This window comes from Netta rufina, assembly GCF_964035555.1.
Source record: "Netta rufina genome assembly, chromosome: Z".
NCBI lineage: Eukaryota > Metazoa > Chordata > Aves > Anseriformes > Anatidae > Netta > Netta rufina.
The window spans coordinates 79,255,515-79,272,916 of record NC_140126.1 but is presented as its reverse complement, the minus strand read 5'-3'; positions in this window follow the sequence as shown (position 1 = coordinate 79,272,916).

Here is a 17,402-nt window from a genome sequence, read left to right as displayed (position 1 = left end):
TGTAGAGGCTTTTTTGCAAAGCGCTTCCTGGCACTGAAAGAGATTTCAGCGTGAGGGAAAGGATGTAAATGTGATATGCCAAAAACTGCAGAAAGTGGGAGAGAGCATCTGTGCCTCACACACTCAGCGGTGTGGCCAGGGTAGTATTATCACAGGAAGGATTAATGATTAGCAAGAGATCACAAAAGAATTGGTAAGTTTTGATACCAACAAAAGAAGTTGGCCGTGATGGCAACACTTGGCAGGATACTAGGGTGCCATCGCCACATCTGCCTCCAAGCTGAAGGCTGACAGTGTTATTTACTCCTATGTGGCACTAGAGAACTTTCTAGATTGCTCAATAGCAACCAGAAGGCACCCTTGTGTGGAGATCACGTTCCTCACAGGCCAAACAACTCAAATTATAGAAGTTTCTCTGCAGACCCTGCAGACAGGGGCTTCTCCCTGTTCTAAAAGCTGTGGGGTCAGGGTAGAACAAGCAGGGAAAGTGGCCCAGAAGGTGTCCATGTCCACACTTTCCCAAAGTATATTCACCTTTTCAGACAATGAAGTGCTGTTAGAGCTCCTCCTTTTTGCCCTTATCAGTGGTCGCTCAGGAGGTTTCTGCTTCTTAGGTGCACAGCCAAAGTTCCAAGGGGCCACTTGGGCCTTCTCAAGGATTAGCAGTTTGCAGGCTGACTGGCAGTTGTGTCTGCCAGTGTTTTAGCAGACCTTTGCTGTCAGAATGTCTCCCAGGATTGCCAGGTCACATCCATGGCTGCTCTGGCCACTGAGTGGGAGAGGCAAGGCTCTGGTGTGCCCATGAAGACAAAGGGAGGTCCTTCAGGCACACTGGCGCTCTGGGACACGCCACAGAGCCACAGGGTGGTCCCAAGAGGGTGTGAGGGCACACAGGTGACGCGCGGAAAAGACTCCACAACCATAGGGTTGTAAAGTAGGTACACTTTATTGCGGTGCACCAGGCGCACTGGGAATGGCTTCCCTGAAAAAGTGCACACCTGCCCGCTCGTCTCTCACAATTTTATACACGAATGCTGTTACATATTACATGAGCTCTCATACATATTCATTGATTTCCCCAAAAGGCAGACCTCTTCCAAGTACTCATTTCCATACTCCCCGCCCTTAGCTCCTCCCGGTTGCACCTGCGCAGCGTAGCCTGGTGGTCGTGGGCAGGGGTCTTTCAGGTTGAAGGCAGTGAGGAAGAGCAGGTTAAACTCTCTTTACCTTTCTGGACTTGGACCTGCTGCTGGACAGCATGTAGAAGTTTTTTGTTTATCTTTGCTTTCTTTCCTGCCAACAAGTTGTTCGTCCTTCCCTCACCCGTTGGCCTTGAGCGATATCTTCCTTTTTACATCTGCTGCTCATAAGGTTCTCATCTACATCCCTATAATTAGGATATTTTACCATATATGTAGCTAACTACTAATTTGGATAAGTTTTAGTATCTTCCCCATCTCACAGCGGCCTTGTGGCATCTGAGAGGAGTCAGGTGCCTGGGCCTCACGCCCTCCGCCCTGGAGACAGCGTCCCCCTTCTGTCCTGGGTGACATCACAGCAGAGCCCTTTTTGACTCACCCCTGGGACAGCTACAACTACCCAGCACCAGCAGGGCAGCCCCACAGTGTCCACGAGGATTACAATGGGACAGTGCACGAGTTGTGCGGCTCCTTGCCAAAGGGGCACTGACGATTTTGCCCTGGCGGGGCTGCTATTACTTGTCCCCGAGATCCTGAACGCTGAGAAGGATAGCAGATCTGCTGCATATTCTACGTGGGAGACCCATGTGCTTCAGAGGGGTAAGTACGCAGGCACTGCTGGGCCCGTCCAGCCTGGCCCCAGGCTCCAGGCTCACCAGCAGGCTGGAGTCGGGGCTCCACCAGGGACGGGTGCCACAGCATGGCACTGCCATGCCACTGCCACAACTGAGGAAGCCAAGCGAGCGAGGGTCCCCAGCAGGCTGGACGGGACCAAAGTCAGCGAGTGCACCCTGTTCTGCAGCAGGAGCCCGTTTCCCTGGAACATCAGCAGAGGGGTACAGCCGGCGGGGGGCATGCCGGTTCTTGAAGGGCAGGGCAGCTGTGAGCCAGGAGCCAGCCCCAGCACAGCCTCCCCTGGCAGCAGGGGAGGCTCCCAGCGGGAGAGAGTGGAGGGGACCCAGCTCTTGCTGTGGGGACAGGCAGCAGAAGGCTGCTCACCCGGCAGGAGTGCTGCAGGACAGGGACCTTTCCTGCTCTGCTGCCAGCGGCAACCTTGAGGAAAGGGGGCATCAGTGCTCCGACCCAGGGCTTGCAGTCGGCAGGGCGGTGGGCACAGGGCTCAAGAAAGGGCATGGCTCTTCCCTCTGCCTCCTGCCCCGCCTACAGCTCTGTCCATTCTTTTTTAATCAGATGATGCTTCTGCTGCCTCCTTCATGTCTCCGGAGCCCAAGGACGTGGAAGCCTGTGACTACTTCTGGGCTGTTCTCACTGGCACCAAAATGGTAACTGCAGACTTTGTCAGTGCGTGAGGCTCAGCCTGCTTCTCCCAGCTGGGGGCTGCCGTGTTTGCTGCCCACACACAGGCTTTTGGAGGGCTGCTGGCTGTGCTGAGCTGCTGCCCTCCTGGCCCCTTGTGCCATCACTGTACCCCTGTGGTGCAGTGGCCCTGCTGGCCATGTCGCCGCCCTCTCACCCTCCCTATTTGTCTCTCTGCTCCCTGACTGTCAGGAAGAGGACTGGAAGCTGAAGTTTCTGGCCTCGATCCGCACCATCTGCAGCACCAGGATGGAGAGGACACACATGTACCTGCCCAGTGATGAGCTGGGAGTGGAGAAGAAGGTGAGGGGATACCCAGTGGGGCGGGGAGGGGGGAAGGGTGAGCTGTCCGGGCACCAGCCCAGCAGTCAGAACAGCACAGGGGTTCCTGCACACAGGGGAGGGTGGGACAGGCCTCTGTGGGCACAGAGCAGCCTGGCCCGTACCCGCCTTAACTCCCCGGGTCTTGACGCCAATGCTGGTATAGTGCCAGCAACGCTCTGCCTGCCCTGCAGATCAGTGCCAGCCCCTGGCAGCTTCCCGTGTCCCATCCTGACCATGTTGTCTCTCTCCAGATGCAACTGCCTAAGTCTCCCTTCGACCACCTGCGCACTGTGATGCTCCTGGGCTGGCAAGCTGCGTATGCCATCACTGAAAGGAGGTACCTGCCCCATACCCTGGCTTGGCCAGGGCCTCTCCACAGCATGGGCCTGACAGCAGCGGGCTTCCCCCACCCGGGCAGGACTTTGGTGCTCTGTCTTAGGGCCTCAGCTCTCCCCTGCACCAGATAGGAGGGCAGAGGGTGCCATGCCAGCAGAGCCAGCCGGCAGTGCCGGCAGGGGCTCTCCATTGTCTCCCTTCCCAGCTTTTTTCCCTGAAGGGAGAGAGGCAGGAGCTGGAAAGGGCTTTGTGCACTGCATGCCATGACTGCCCTCTACCCCTGGCTCAGCAGCACGGGAGAGGGAGAAGATGCCTCCACACAAGCCTTGCCCACCCAGTACGGGTCCCACCTGGTGACCCCAGGCCCTGACATCTACGGTCACCTTCCCAGGGCATCTGGGCACTGCTCCTAGTGCCAGCCTCCAACGGGCACCTTCTCTCCTCTCCTTGCAGCAAAGAGAACCTAGCACTGCTGTCACAGCACCTCGGCCCCTGCATCAACGCCATTGGCTCTCTTGCTTCAGAGACGGAGAGGGGCAAGTCGGATGCTTCACTTTATGCTGAGGTAAGCAGCGAGTGAGCTACAGAGAGCCTGCTGCCAGTCAGTTCCTGCACACTTTTTCCTAGTTAGCTTTGGCTGCTGAAAGACCACGGGAGAAACAGAAAGACAACGGAGATCCTGAGACACCACTGGGCAGGTTGCTGGCACCACTGGGCAGCTGAGGCCTGCCTCAGGCAGCAGGCATTCAAGCCAGCTTCCCATGAGGAAGGACCAACAAAAAAGCACCACCCGCTCTGTCTTCCTTACAGATTCTGAAATCTCTGGACAGCGTGCTGGAAGTGCTGGTGTGTACTTCATCGGACTACACTGCCGCTACGCTGGAGATCATCTTGCAGGTCTGTCCCCAAGGCCGCGACGGGCTATACCCCCTTTCCAGGCTCTTCTCTTGTTCAGGAGAAGCCTGGGCACGCTGCGTAAACCCTGCCCGGCGCTTGGCAGAGCTGCCGCTACGGGAGCTGCCACTGCATCCCAAGGCAAACCAGCAGCTTTTCTCTTCTCAGGCCCTGCTGCCCCTCACAAGATCCGAGAAAGTGGCAAAGCGTCGGTATGCCGTGGGGAGGATTGCCAGTCTGAGCGAGGCCCTGATCCCCACTTCTCTGATGCAGGTAAGGAGCTGGTGGTTCAGGCAACCTCTAAGCACTCCCTCACCCCTTCCTGCTGTCTCAAGTGCACTAGCTCAGCCAAGCTGCCACTGTCCATCCTCTCAACCCCAGGACTCGTTCACAAACAGAGTGGGCACGGTCAGCGTTCGCACCTTCCAGACGAAGCCTGTGCCACTCCTGGGGCAGCTGATGGGGTGCCTCACCCTGTGCTGTGCCGAGGAGGACGAGAACATCAGCTGTGGGTCTGCAGAGGCTCTTCACGCCATCCACAGGATCGTGATGGTGCGACAGAGTAAGAGAGGCTGGGGTGGGCTAGCACCTTCCAGACACGAGGGCCCAGTCAAGACCAGGCATGGTGATACGCCGCTTTGTCCGCCCTCCCCAGCTAGAGGAAAGAGCAGCACATTCCTCCAAGGGTGGAGCAGGGGAGCAGCCGTGCTGCACCAACCCTAGGGGGCTCCCCCAGCCCCTATTGGAGCAGCAGGATGTCCCCTGGGGCAGTGGCTTAGTAGCACTCCTGAGAACCAGTGGACTGGAGAGCCTGTAGCAGTAGCAGCATCGTGGGGCTTCTCTCCTGCTTCGGAGCAGAAAGCCAGACCAAACTCTCTGGCCTTTCTGCAGACTGCGAGGCGGTTTGCCCTCCTCCCCCTTGCAACAGAAGACCCATTTCCTCCCTGGCATGTCTCCTGTCCCCACCCCCTACCCTCCACCCAACACAGAGTGCCCCTCTTTGACAGACACAGCGCCCTGCCACAATCAGAGCTCTGCTTGGTGTTCTCAGCTGTCTTCTCCAAGCAGCAGCTTCTGCATCATTCCTACCACTCACCCACTCTCTGTTTGCCTTGCTGCCCAGGCCACCTGATGACACCTACCTATCCGTATCTCTTTCTGGAGCGGGAATGCCCAAGCACCTTCCTGCCCAAGGACGCTGCTAACGAACCGACGGTAATGAGCCCCTCCCTTCCTGGGATTCTTGGCTGTGAGGTTGACAGGAGACCTGGATGAACCAGTGCCCCAAGAACTGCGGGCAGGAGGCAGGGTCCGTCACGGCCTCCCAGCAAGCCGGCTGCAGGGTCCCACCATATCTCAGCAGGGAGCAGCCAAAGGCTAATGTCAGTGGCCAGCGTCAGCACTGCAGGTCCAGCTGTCCTGGCCACCCACAAGGCCTGGCTGCCTACACACCACCAAGTGTGCCCTGACCCTGACCTCCACCACCTGCCTTCACCCTGCGGGGCAGTTCCCTCTCCGCAGCCACTGAGGCTACAGTCATCCCAGCCCAGGCCGGCCCTTGCAAGCCCACGCCAGCTCTTGCTCCTGCCTGTGCTGGGGGCACAGTGCCAGCACTGCCCTGGCTCTCTCTCCAGAGCTGCCCTCGCTGCTCAGCTGCAGCCCGCCACCAAGGCAGGCTGTGTGACATGTCTTCCCTCTCGCAGGTATTTGGCAGCTTCCTCTTCCCTGTCGAGAGGACGGACTTCATCCTCACCATCTTGGAGGGCATGACACACCCCAGGGTCTCTGACACAAAGGTGGTTGCCCGCGTGTTGGATATGATCACAGACTCACAGATGGAGGAGGTTAGCAGTTTGCAGACAGATTGCCCTGTGCTGTTGCCCTCTCGGGGGCCGTTCTCCCTGGCCCGGGTCCAGGGCTTGGGAGTCCCCGACAGCCATTCGGGCTGGCAAAGAGCCACCGGAGGGAAGCATTTGCTGGTGGCAGCTGGGGCCATGGCTGTGCTCCGCTCCATTCTCCCTCGTCTCTCCTCCAGGTGCCACGGCTCATGCAGATCATCCATGACCGCCTGGCGTCGGTCAGCAAGGAATCACTCCTGGACATCCTGAAGAGGACCCTTTTCCAGATCACCTCCTTGCACCCTGAGCACGCGGTCCAGGGCCTGCTGGAGGTCTTCCCGTGGTGCGATAGGTACAGGGCCCACCCACCCACCTCTGGCACAGCTCAGGACCCTCAGGGCCGGCACAGGCCAAGGGGCAGTGGCTGGGGTGGCCCCATCGACAGCATGCTTTGTCTCTGCAGGGTTGCCACGGCCATGTGGCAGACGATGGTCTCCGAGCCCTGCGTTGCAGAGGACGTGCTGAGAAAGCTGCTGATGCAATGCATAGGGCCTGGGCACGATGGCTTTGGCCCACACCACAACTGTGTCCGTTCCTGGGCTGTGAGTTCCTGGACCAGGCCTCGCTCACCCCCAGTGGGGCCGCACTCCCCTCCCCATCCCCTCCTCCCCTCTTCCTCTGTCCCCAAACGCCAGCCTTCCCTGGGGCTCCCCAGTCAGGGGGGCTGGGAGCCAGAGCCCAGCAGGGCCACATGCACTGCTGGGGCCCCACTGCGCACAGGCACGCAGCCCACCCCTGCCCTGCCGCTCTCTGTCCTCCTCCCTCCCCGCCTGCTCCTGCCTTGCTGGGCAGCCCCGGGCAGGGCGGCTGCCTGGCCCAAGCAGGCTGCAAGGTTTGGCCCAGGGAGCTGAGGACAGCTGGCAAGACCCCCGGGGCCTGCTGGGCCCTTTGCTCTGGACACGAAAAGCTGGCTTGCCCATGCCACAAAGCAGAGACGAACCCAGGGAGCCGCTGGGGCTGGGCCCCAGGCCAGGCAGCCAGGCAGCGGGCTCTGGCCCGGTGCCTCCATCAGCTCAGAGCGACGCCTCACCCCCACCTCCCTCACCCCCCAACCCGCAAGCTCTGGCAGTGCTGCAGGGACACCTGTGCACTGAGAGCTGCACCTGACTGTTTTCTGCAGGTAACCAGTGCCATGAACAAGATCTTCCAGCTGCCCTCCAGCAAAAACATTGCGCACTCACTTTTCCACAAGCTCTACATTGCCGTGCTCTTCCAGATCTCCTTCATCCATGAGTGCACACTGCAGGACTTCAGCAGGAGCAGCAGTCAGATGGGGGAGTGCATGTGGCCTCCAGGCATCTTTCTCAGGTGCTCCATCCCCTCTGCCAGGTCTGTGCCCCAGGCCGGAGCCAGCGCTGGGGCGCCACATGTGACGCGCATTGTGCTCTGCATGCAGGACTGCGGTGATGACCATGAGAGCTCTTTTCCAACACGTGGGGGGTGCCACTTTGGTTGAAGACATCCAGACGCAGGGTGGCTGGGACACGCTTTTAAGACATGAGACCTTCCACACAGGTGTTGCTGTGCTGACTAGGTGAGCGCCTCATCAGTTGTCCTTGTCTCCCCTGGCACTCTTCCCCCAGAGGTGGAGGGCCCCACGTGATCCCCTTCCTCGTGGCTGGTGAGGTGTCCCCAGGGGTCCGAGGGACAGCGTTGACCCTCAGTGCTGGTGACTGAGGGATCTCAGGAGAGACCGGCAGGGGAAGTGGCCTCTTTGATCTTTAAGGTCCCTTCCAACCCGAGCCATTCTACGATTCATTCTATGATTTCCATGCTGCTGCCTCTGAGAGCTCCTTGGTGAAGGGCTGCTCTTGCCCAGTGCAAGAGGAGGACTCGCAGGACGTGTCACCTTCCAATGCACTCCTTCCTCGGGGACCAGTGGTGCAGGAGAGTGCTGGGGCTGGCTCTGCAGGCAATGCCACAGCCTGCACTGGAGCTGTGTGGCAGAGCAGCCGGAAGGGTGGCCAGAGAGCGCGGGAAGGCTCAGTGGCCTGGGGATCCAAAGTGGTCAGGAAATGGCATCTGTTGGAAGGCCACAACTTGTGTGTAGGCAGGGCATCCCTCAGTGAATCGAGCACATCTGTGCTCATCACCCTCCATGTTTGCAAAGGCAAGGTATGTGGTGAAGGGCGGGCGGCCTCTCCTCAAGTGGATGGCACCAGCTGCTGAAGCAGAGTGCAGAAATGCAAGCCTTGCCCTGGTCTGGCCCATGGGATAAGAGCTAGCGCTGAAAGCACAGTCCCAAGGAGGTTTGTTTGCCCAGCTTGGTACTACCAATGCGTTCTTCCCCTGGCCAGGGCTCTGCGAAGCAAAGCACCGCTCTTCGGTGCCTCGGCGTTTGAAGAGGCAGTCATATGTCTCCGCCAGAGACAGAAGCACAAGGAGATCACCGCCATGGCTGTCTTCATGGAGGTAGGGCCTAGCAGCAAGCGGTGCCTCTCCAAGGTGCCTTGAAACTCTGGGCTCTCTGGCAGATTCAGCGTGCTGCCAGGAGTCCTGCCGGCTGGGCCAGGCTCTCACTGGGCTGCTGGGTGTCTTTCAGTTGCTGGACTGCGTAGACTTTGAGCAGCTTGTCAATGCCTGCATCCCAGACATTCTTCATTCACACCTGCGCAGTCAGTCCTCGGTGCTGCGTAGGATGGCGGTTACAAGCCTCGTCACGCTGTCTACGAGACCCAAGATGGTGAGTGGGGGCATCTGGGCCAAGTGGCGGCATCCGCCTGGGGCTGGGCTGCAGGTGCTGTTGCCCGCAGAGGCTTGCTTGGACTTTGCCAAGAATCGGGAGGGGCGGTAGTGGCTCCACTGCTCTCACTGCCTTCTTCATCAGCCCCTGAGCGCTTCTGGGCAGCCCCTGCCTGGACTGTGCAGCACGAGGAGAGCGGCACCAGTGTCCGCTCAAAGGCACCTCCTGCTGTGCCAGAAAGAGGTCAATGCCAGGCCCCAGGCCAGCCAGCGCAGGGCTGCCTCAGCTGCAGGAGCACTCTACCCAGAGCAGTCATCCTGCTGAGGTTGGGAAGATGAGGCCCCGCACGGCGCCAGGCTGACACAAGTGGCTACTTCTGCAACCCAAGGCAGCAGCCTTCTGTCTGAAGGGGCCTCAGCACGCTCCTGGAGACAGACCTCTGCTCTGGGCTGTGCCTGCTGTAAGCAAAGGGCTTCTGCCAGGATGGTCTTCGGTGTTTCTGAAACAGAACTGCTGTGTTTCATGTAGGCAGTAACTCTGCAAGACCTGCTGCCAGAGGTCGTGCAGCAACTGCAGGATGCCAACAGCGACATCAGTATGAAGGCCGTGACTGTCCTCCGCAACACTCTGCGCCTAGCAGATGGGCAAGTGGCTGGCCCCATCGCTCTGCAGCTGCCTGACAGGCTCCTGCCCCTCTTTGAAAACGTAAGTCTGGTGGGCAAGCAGGAGGTTTGGCTAGCGTGGCCACGGGGCACGTGAATGTGGCCTGGGGGTGGTGCGTCCCTCTCCGCGTGTCTCACTGGCCTGCGAATTCTTCGCCCACCACGATCCCTGGGCACGTGCTGGAAACGTTTTGCTTGGTGCTTCTTGGGCTCTCCTGCTGGGGCAGCCCCTCCCTGTGCAGAGCCCTGCAGATGTGTGCTCCACAATGGCAACTTCTCCTCGGCCCCTTGCTGCCCATGGCCGCTTCTCCCCTTGCCATGTGTCCCCTTGCCAGCCCCAGGGTGGACCATCTGCAACCCACTGCCTTGCCCTTCCTGTGTCTTGAGCCATTTTGCACTGCCCACACACTTGGCCTACCTGCCACAGCTCACTGCAGAGTGAGAGCCAGGAGCGTGTGTCTCCCTGTCTGCCACACCGACCCCTTGCTCACTGTGAGCTCGGAAGAGCCTGGACTGAGGTCCTCCCTTGTTCTGTCTCACCAGGAGTCCAGCTGCATGAGAGAGCTCTCCATCCTTCTCTGCAAGGATGCCATGGAGGTTGCAGAGGGCACCCATAAGATGGAGATGAAGAAGCAAGTGCAGAGCACCATCCTCCCCCTCTTCTTCCACCTGCATGACCAGGACCAGCGTGTGGCTGAGGTGGGGACACTAAGCTGAGCATTCACTTGAGGGGGCAACACCCCTCAGGAGGGCCTGAGCATTAGGGGCATGGGCTGTTAGCAAGGCTCCCTCTGAATGTGCCTCACCTCAGGGCCAAAGCTCCCGAATCCAAAAGAAAGGTGCAGAGCCCCTCTGTGCCTGCACCAGGCCCACCACAGCCATTTTGCCCCTACTACACCTCCGCCTGCACAGAGGGCCAGAGCGGAGGGGCCTCTCCCTGCCCCACATCCAGCCCCGCATGCAGCCCTCCACAGAAAAGCCCACTGGGAGGCTTCCTGCAGCCCCAGAGCTGTCAGGGGCCAAGAAGGTGGGCACGGACATTTTCCAGACCTGCCCTGCCTGCTCCCAGCTGTGCTCAGCCGTGCTGCGTAGCCACAGATACCTAGGCACTAGAGTTTTCACGGGCATCCCAGCTGTGCCTGCAGGTGTCTGAGGCCAGTGGTGAGGTGCCCAACAGTTGTCGACCCCATGTTATGCACAGGGACCCGCCAGATGCCTAGGCTGAATGCTCCTTTGCTCTCTTGGGCATGAGCACCCTGGAGCCGCCAGCGTGCTCACTGCAGAAACCCTGGCCTGCAGGCTGCCCTGGGCCACGCAGAAGGGTGCAGCCCCTGCCAGGGGTTGCAGGAGCCAGCATGGTTGCCAGCCTGGGAAGGGAGCCGCAGCCAGGGCAGGGGTCTGGCCCTGTGTCCGCGGTGGCGGGCTCTAGAGCCCAGGCCCTAGGGAACAGCCTGCTGGGGTCCCCGTGCGTGGTGTCCCTGGCTGCCTCCTGCCCTGGTGCCTCAGTGACTGCAGCGCTTCACCTGCCTGCTGGCCTTGGCTGCAGATGAGCAGCTCTGGGGGACTTCTGTCCTGCAGCCCCAGCAGCATGAAGTGCCAGAGCTGGTGGTTGCCCCACACCTCTGCCCGAGCACTGAACCCTCTGGCAGATGCCTTCCCCAGCTGCTGCACCTCCCCAGCAAGGGCCAGAAAAGCCCCCAAGCCTCGCCAAGGTGCAGGACAACCAGGGCCTGTCCAATGCGCAGTGGTTTCATCTCCCACTCTCTGCTGCTCTGCAGGCCTCTCGGGAAGCCCTCCTTGGTGCTGCCAAGCTCCTGAAGTGGAAGCAGCTCAGGATCCTGCTGGAGACAGCGCAGCCACAGAGGATTGGCAAGTGCCTGGTAAGGACAACTGCCCGAGGGCTCCCAAAACCTGGCCCAGACAAGGCCTGCCAGCCCTGGCCCAGGGTGCGGGGTGGCTACCCTTGCCTCTAGCCACTGCATCAGGCTATCCCAGCAGGGGAAGCCAGTCCCACGTACAGGGCTGGCCTGGCCAAGGGGCAAGGCTGCACCAGCCCCATCCACATGTACTATTCTCTTCCAGCTGGTGGGGCACAGCAGCAGAGTGGATGACTACCTGTGCCAGAGCCTGCCATACCTGTGGAGCCCCCAGGAGCCCCTGCAAGAGGCGGCCATCAGGTTCATTGGTGAGTCACAACCCCATGGGCCCTCTGTGCCCCACAGCAGCTTGGCCGCAGCCCCAGCTGCTGCTGAATCAGCCACGTGGCTGCAGAGCACTGCCGGCTCAGAGTGGGCCTGGAGTGCCTGTGGGGGCTCCCTGCTGCCCTCGGCCACCCCCTGCCCATGCAGTGGTTGCTGGTGGGAAGCTTAGCGAGTGCCTCGCAGCCTCCTTGGGTGGTGTCACACTTGGGCACACATGGCCAAGCCGGCAGGGATGTTGAGGGGGGGACTGTGTCTGGGGCGAGCTGGCCAGCGGGATCTGTGATGGGCTGTGTGTACCTAGGGCTTGCCGGGCAGCACTTGGTGGATGGGCGCAAGGAGAAGCTAGAGAACATCATCGAGGGTGAGTGAGGGCAGTGGGGTATCAGCACGAACTGGCTGGGAGGAGAAAAGACCCTGGGCAGTGAGCTGCGACCCCTGCCCCAGCTGAGGAGGTGGGGTGGGCTTGGCAGGAGGGGTTCCTGGGCGTGCTTCCCAGTGATACAGGCTCTGAGCTGCCCTCTGTTCCCTTCCATGTCAGCCCTGAGAAGCATGGAGGGCTACAGCAGCCCTTCGGTCTCCTCCCTGGTGACTGAAACCATCCTGGTCCTGAGAACTTCCTCCACATTCAGCCTGCAAGCACTACGTTACCGGCTCCGGAGGGTGTGGGAGAGGAGGCCCCGTGTCCCGAGAGCTGGCTGGCTATGCTGCTGCAGCTGTGCTCAGTGCTGAGCCCAGCTCCAGCCCTCGGGCCCCGCCGAGTAACCTCTCTGCTGGACTTTCCCCAAAGAAACAACCCTCTTTCTTCACCGCTTGAACGTGTCATTTTTTTGTGTGAAAACTGAATGGTTAGAAAACTCCACGGCACCAAGCTGCTCTGCTAGGCTGTGAAACCAAGAGGAAGGAAAGCTTTTGCTTCCCTGGCCACAGCGTGTTAGAGCAACCCACTGCCTCGTCCTTCCTGGGCGTCGGGCCATTTTGCTAGGAACAGCGCGATTTTAGAGTGAGCCTGATGGTACGGAACTGATAGATTACATGGCCAGCCCTGAGTCTAACTGACAACCTACTCATGTCCTCTGGATGAACTTTGCTCATTATAATCTCACTACAGTGCCAAAATACACCTCCATCCCCAAGGCTACCCGCCTCCAAGGTGCAACTACCTCTCACTGAGCACACGCTCTGAATTTCCCTGAGCAAAAACAAAAGCCAGGAAAATGTCTACCAGTCACAACAAAGGCGCATATGACTTGAGTCGCTCACTACCTAAAAGCAGGAACATAGTAAAAAAAGGGCTCAAGAGAGGAAAATGTTGGGGAAGACACCACCACAGACAAGTAGGGAGGACGTCGCTGACTCCTGGCATCAGCCGAAGGCTGCCGTGCTGAACCTCTCTTCCCCCCTACAGGGATGCCTACAGGGTGAGGTCTGAACCCTCAGTTACAGCGAGTGCTTCCCTGGGAAACCTAACATTCTCTATAGAGTTGTTCCACAAGTTAACGTATATGTAGCTGGTTGTGTTAGTCATAGTCTTGGTATTTGCACGTGCTTTGCAGACAGAGTCTTCATCAGCGGCAATCCAAAAGAACCTGTGCTCGTGTTGCTCCAATAAACTACACCAGTCATTTACTAGACTGAAAGTGTATTACACGATATGTGCATCCATGATCACGATAATTTAGTCTATTGAATACAACTGGATTTATAGTTCCAAACAGGGCATCGCTCAGAATCCAAACCCAGCCACCCCCAGCCCCTCTGATATCTGAGGACAAGTTGGAACGCAAGGGGGTTTAGGTCCTGCCAAACTTCCTTATCCTTTAACACAACATGCTTTACTAAACGTCCGCTACAGTGGAGCAAATTACTAATGTTCCGGCAGATTCTATCACCTCAGCGCTACAGGAGGTCACATCCTTATCAGCAGGGGTAGTTCAGAACCATGAGGGGTTAGACTGCATAGTAGCATCCCATGGAGCAGTAGGTACACGGCTGCGTTGGAGCTGCTTGCTTCTACGTAGGTGCAAATCAGGTGATCGCCAGTGATGCTGTTATCTCAAATCCTTCGTGCCCCATGCTGGCTGCCCAGTGGGCAGCTGAGCACCACACAGCTGCTCTCTCACTCCGTCCTTGCACCGGGAGTGGGGAGAGAGCTGGAGGGGCCAAAGTGAGCAAAGTCATGCATTGAGGTAGCGCCCAAAGAGAGCGGGCTGGCTTCTGCTGGGATGTCAGCCATTGCTGTGATGAGCACTGAGCCTGGGCCAGGGTAATGAGTAATGAGTAATATCCAAAACAAAGATGTTTTAAAGAAAGCCTCCTTGGGTGCACACTGGCACATTCAAAGGATATTGTTAGAACTGGGAGCGCAGAAAGGAAGAGGACTTTCACTAAGTATTGCAATCAGTGGTGGCCACTATATAAGCTAAATGGCCACTTTATGGATCAGTCGACTATAACACTATCTTGCAATCCATGTTTTTGAGGAGAGAAGGAAAATAGGATGAAGTGTAGTATACTGATACGTTGTTTCAGCATCTTAGAAAGAAAAGGAGCGGGGTTAATTGGCCCTTGACTGAGCCTTTGGTGTTGGCATTAGAAAAGTACAGGCTGGAGAAAGGTAAAGGAAGTGATAAAAGGGTTGTTGAAGGTGTTAAAGGTGTTTAAAGTTGAATGAGCAGGGAAAGAGGATGTAGGAATTTTAAAAGCTCTGTCTCAGCCCCAGGCTAAGATCTCAAAATCACAGGTGTTAGCTCTCTGGGGCAAAGGGATCATGATGGGTCCCAGAGAGAGTTGTTATGGAAACAGAAAAGCAGTTAACTCTTAAAACAACCTGAGTTCATGTGCAAGCTCAGATTGCCAATGGGACCGCTCAGGGAACTGTTGACAATTGCATTCCCCTGACCCACCCCACTGAGACCCTAATCATCCCGAAAATTATGAAGTTAAGTTAATACTCGAATCTGTTTGAATTGGGAATTGAGAATATGCTTCCAACTAGGTCCAAAAGAAACCCCCATGGAATTTTTGGACCAACTTTGAAATGTAATGGAAAAAAAAAAAAAAAAAAATTCGGACCCAGATCTCTCGGATTCAGAGAACAAACTGACTAGCCTTTTCCTAGGGTAATCAGCCCCTGATTTTGGCAGAAATAATGGGGACCTGGGGAATCTACCCTAACAGATCCTCCACTGGTTATAATGAAGATAGGGGAGAAACGGAAGTGAAATTTCTTATTGGTATGGGAGCAACATATTCATTTCTAAATCAAGCATTAATGGCTTTAGGGAATGATTATATTAGGGTAAAAGGTGCAACCAATCGACCTGAAAAGGCTTATTTTTGTCAACCTTTGAAGTACAAGTTAGGGAAACAATGGGGCATACACAGATTTTTATATATGCCTAACTCCCCAAGGGCACTCTTAGGTAGAGATTTATTAGAGCAATTAGGAGCAGTAATAAAATTTGAAAAAGGGGAGATTACTCTGGAGGTAAAGGATCAATAATATATACAGGTAATGAGTTTAGCCCTAGTCAACCTGCCAATGGAAGGACAAGTTAATGAAGAAGTCGTAAACCAGGTATACCCAGGCGTATGGGCTACTGATGAACCTGGGAGAGCTAAAAATGCCCCACGTGTTGAGATTCGGCTCAAGGAGGGAAAGCAGCCAGTGAGGATCGAGCAGTACGCTCTAAAGCAGGAAGATAGGGAAGGAATTCGACCAGTAATAAAAGTGTAAGTAGGATTGTTGAGGGAATGTGAATCCAATTTTAATACCCCTATATTACCTGTCCACAAGCCGGATGGGTCATATAGGGTGGTCCAGGATCTACGGGCAATAAATAACTGTATTAACACCAGAACTAGCCTGGTTTACAGTTTTTGACTTAAAGGATGCCTTCTTTTGCCTCCCTCTCCGTGAAGCCAGCCAGAAAAGATTTGCATTTGAATGGGAAAACCCCAAGAGTGGGCGTAGGACCCAACTCACCTGGACAGTGTTACTCCAAGGCTTCAAGAATAGCCCCACAATAGTTGGAAATCGGTTAGCGAAAGATCTTGAATCCTGGGAGGCCCCACCAGGAGAAGGGAAATTGCTGCAATATGTTGATGATATTCTGACTGCTACTAGAACAAGGGACACCTGCCTGACTTGGGCGGTGAATCTGCCAGACTTTCTCGGACTCCAAGGGTACAGGGTATCTAAGAAAAAGGCCCGAGTAGTACAACAACAGGTAACCTATTTGGGATATGAAATCAGTGCTGGGGAAAGGACCTTGAGACAGGCTCGAAAAGAGGCAATATTCCAAACTCCAAGACCACAAACAGTGAAGGAACTATGGACCTTTTTGGGTATGAGCGGGTGGTGCCATCTATGGATTTAGAATTACGGACTGCTTGTTAAACCCCTGTATGCACTCACGACTACTGAACAGAAATGCCCTCAATGGAACAAGGAAGCAATACAAGCTTTCAAGCTACTGAAGAAGGCCCTGATGTCAGCTCCAACTTTGGGACTCCCAGATGTGAGTACGCCATTTTACCTTTTTTCCCACGAGAAGCAGGGGATTGCCCTGGGAATATTAGCACAAGACCTGGGCCCATACCGTAGGGCAGTTGCTTATTTCTCCAAACGATTGGACACAACTGCAAAGGGATGGTCTGGATGTTTGTGAGCGGTTGCGGCCATAGTACTAAACATCCAGGAGGCCCCAAAATTTACCTTGGGCCAGAAAATAACCGTGTTAGCATCCCATACGGTATCTGCAGTACTGGAAGCAGAAGGTGGACATTAGCTCTCCCCACAAAGAGTTTTGAAATATCAGGCTACAGTGGTGGAACAGGATGATGTGGAAATTGTAGTCACCAACATTGTCAATCCAGCTTCTTTTCTCAGTGGGAACACAAGGGACCCAGTGCATCACAACTGTCTGGAAACCATCAAAGCAGTATATTCGTGCCGTCCAGATCTGAAAGACAATCCTATGGAAGACACAGAAAACTGGTTCACTTATGGGAGCAGCTAAGTCGTAAGTGGCAAACGACACAATGGTTATGCAGCTACCACTTGTAAAGAGGCAGTAGAATCCGGGCCTTTACCTGCGAACACCTCTGCACAAAAGGTGGAAATAATTGCTCTGACCCGAGCCTTGGAACTGGCCCAAGACAAAATCAAAAACATCTATACAGACTCAAAATATGCCTTTGGGGTTGTACATGCGTATTGAGTGATCTGGAAGGAGAGGGGATTACTGAATTTGCATGGCAAAAATATCAAGCATGCAAAAGTAATCTTGAAGTTGTTGGAAGCACTTCAACTCCCTGAGAAAGTGGCAATCGTGCACATCAGAGCACACCAAAAAGCAAACTCAGAATTGGAAAAAGGAAATGAGCTGGCAGACAGAGAGGCAAAACATGCAGCCAAAAGGGAGGTAAAAACAGAAGGGGCCCTGATCCCCAGTGGGCAAATCTCCCTAGAAGGTAAGCCCAAATATACCAAGGAAGATCAGAAATTAATTACTGATCTAGCAGGTTCCTATAACGAGGAAGGGTGGGCTCTTACCCCAAGGGAAAATGATTATTCCCTCTTATATGATATGGCCCTTGATAAGAGAGGAACATAGAAAGAGGCACTGGGGGACTGAAGCCTTATATAAACATTGGATCAGAGAAATTGTAGCAAGGAACCACTGCGAGACAACTGACTCAGCAGTGTGACCTTTGGCTCCAGACTAATCCCAAAAATACTCCAAAATTAGGGATAGGCCAAATTGGAAAAGGTAATGGGCCTGGACAACAATGGCAGATCGAGTTTTTGGAACTCCCAAGAAAAGGGGGGTACCGATACATGTTGGTATTAACTGACACCTTTTCAGGTTGGCCAGAGGCGTTTC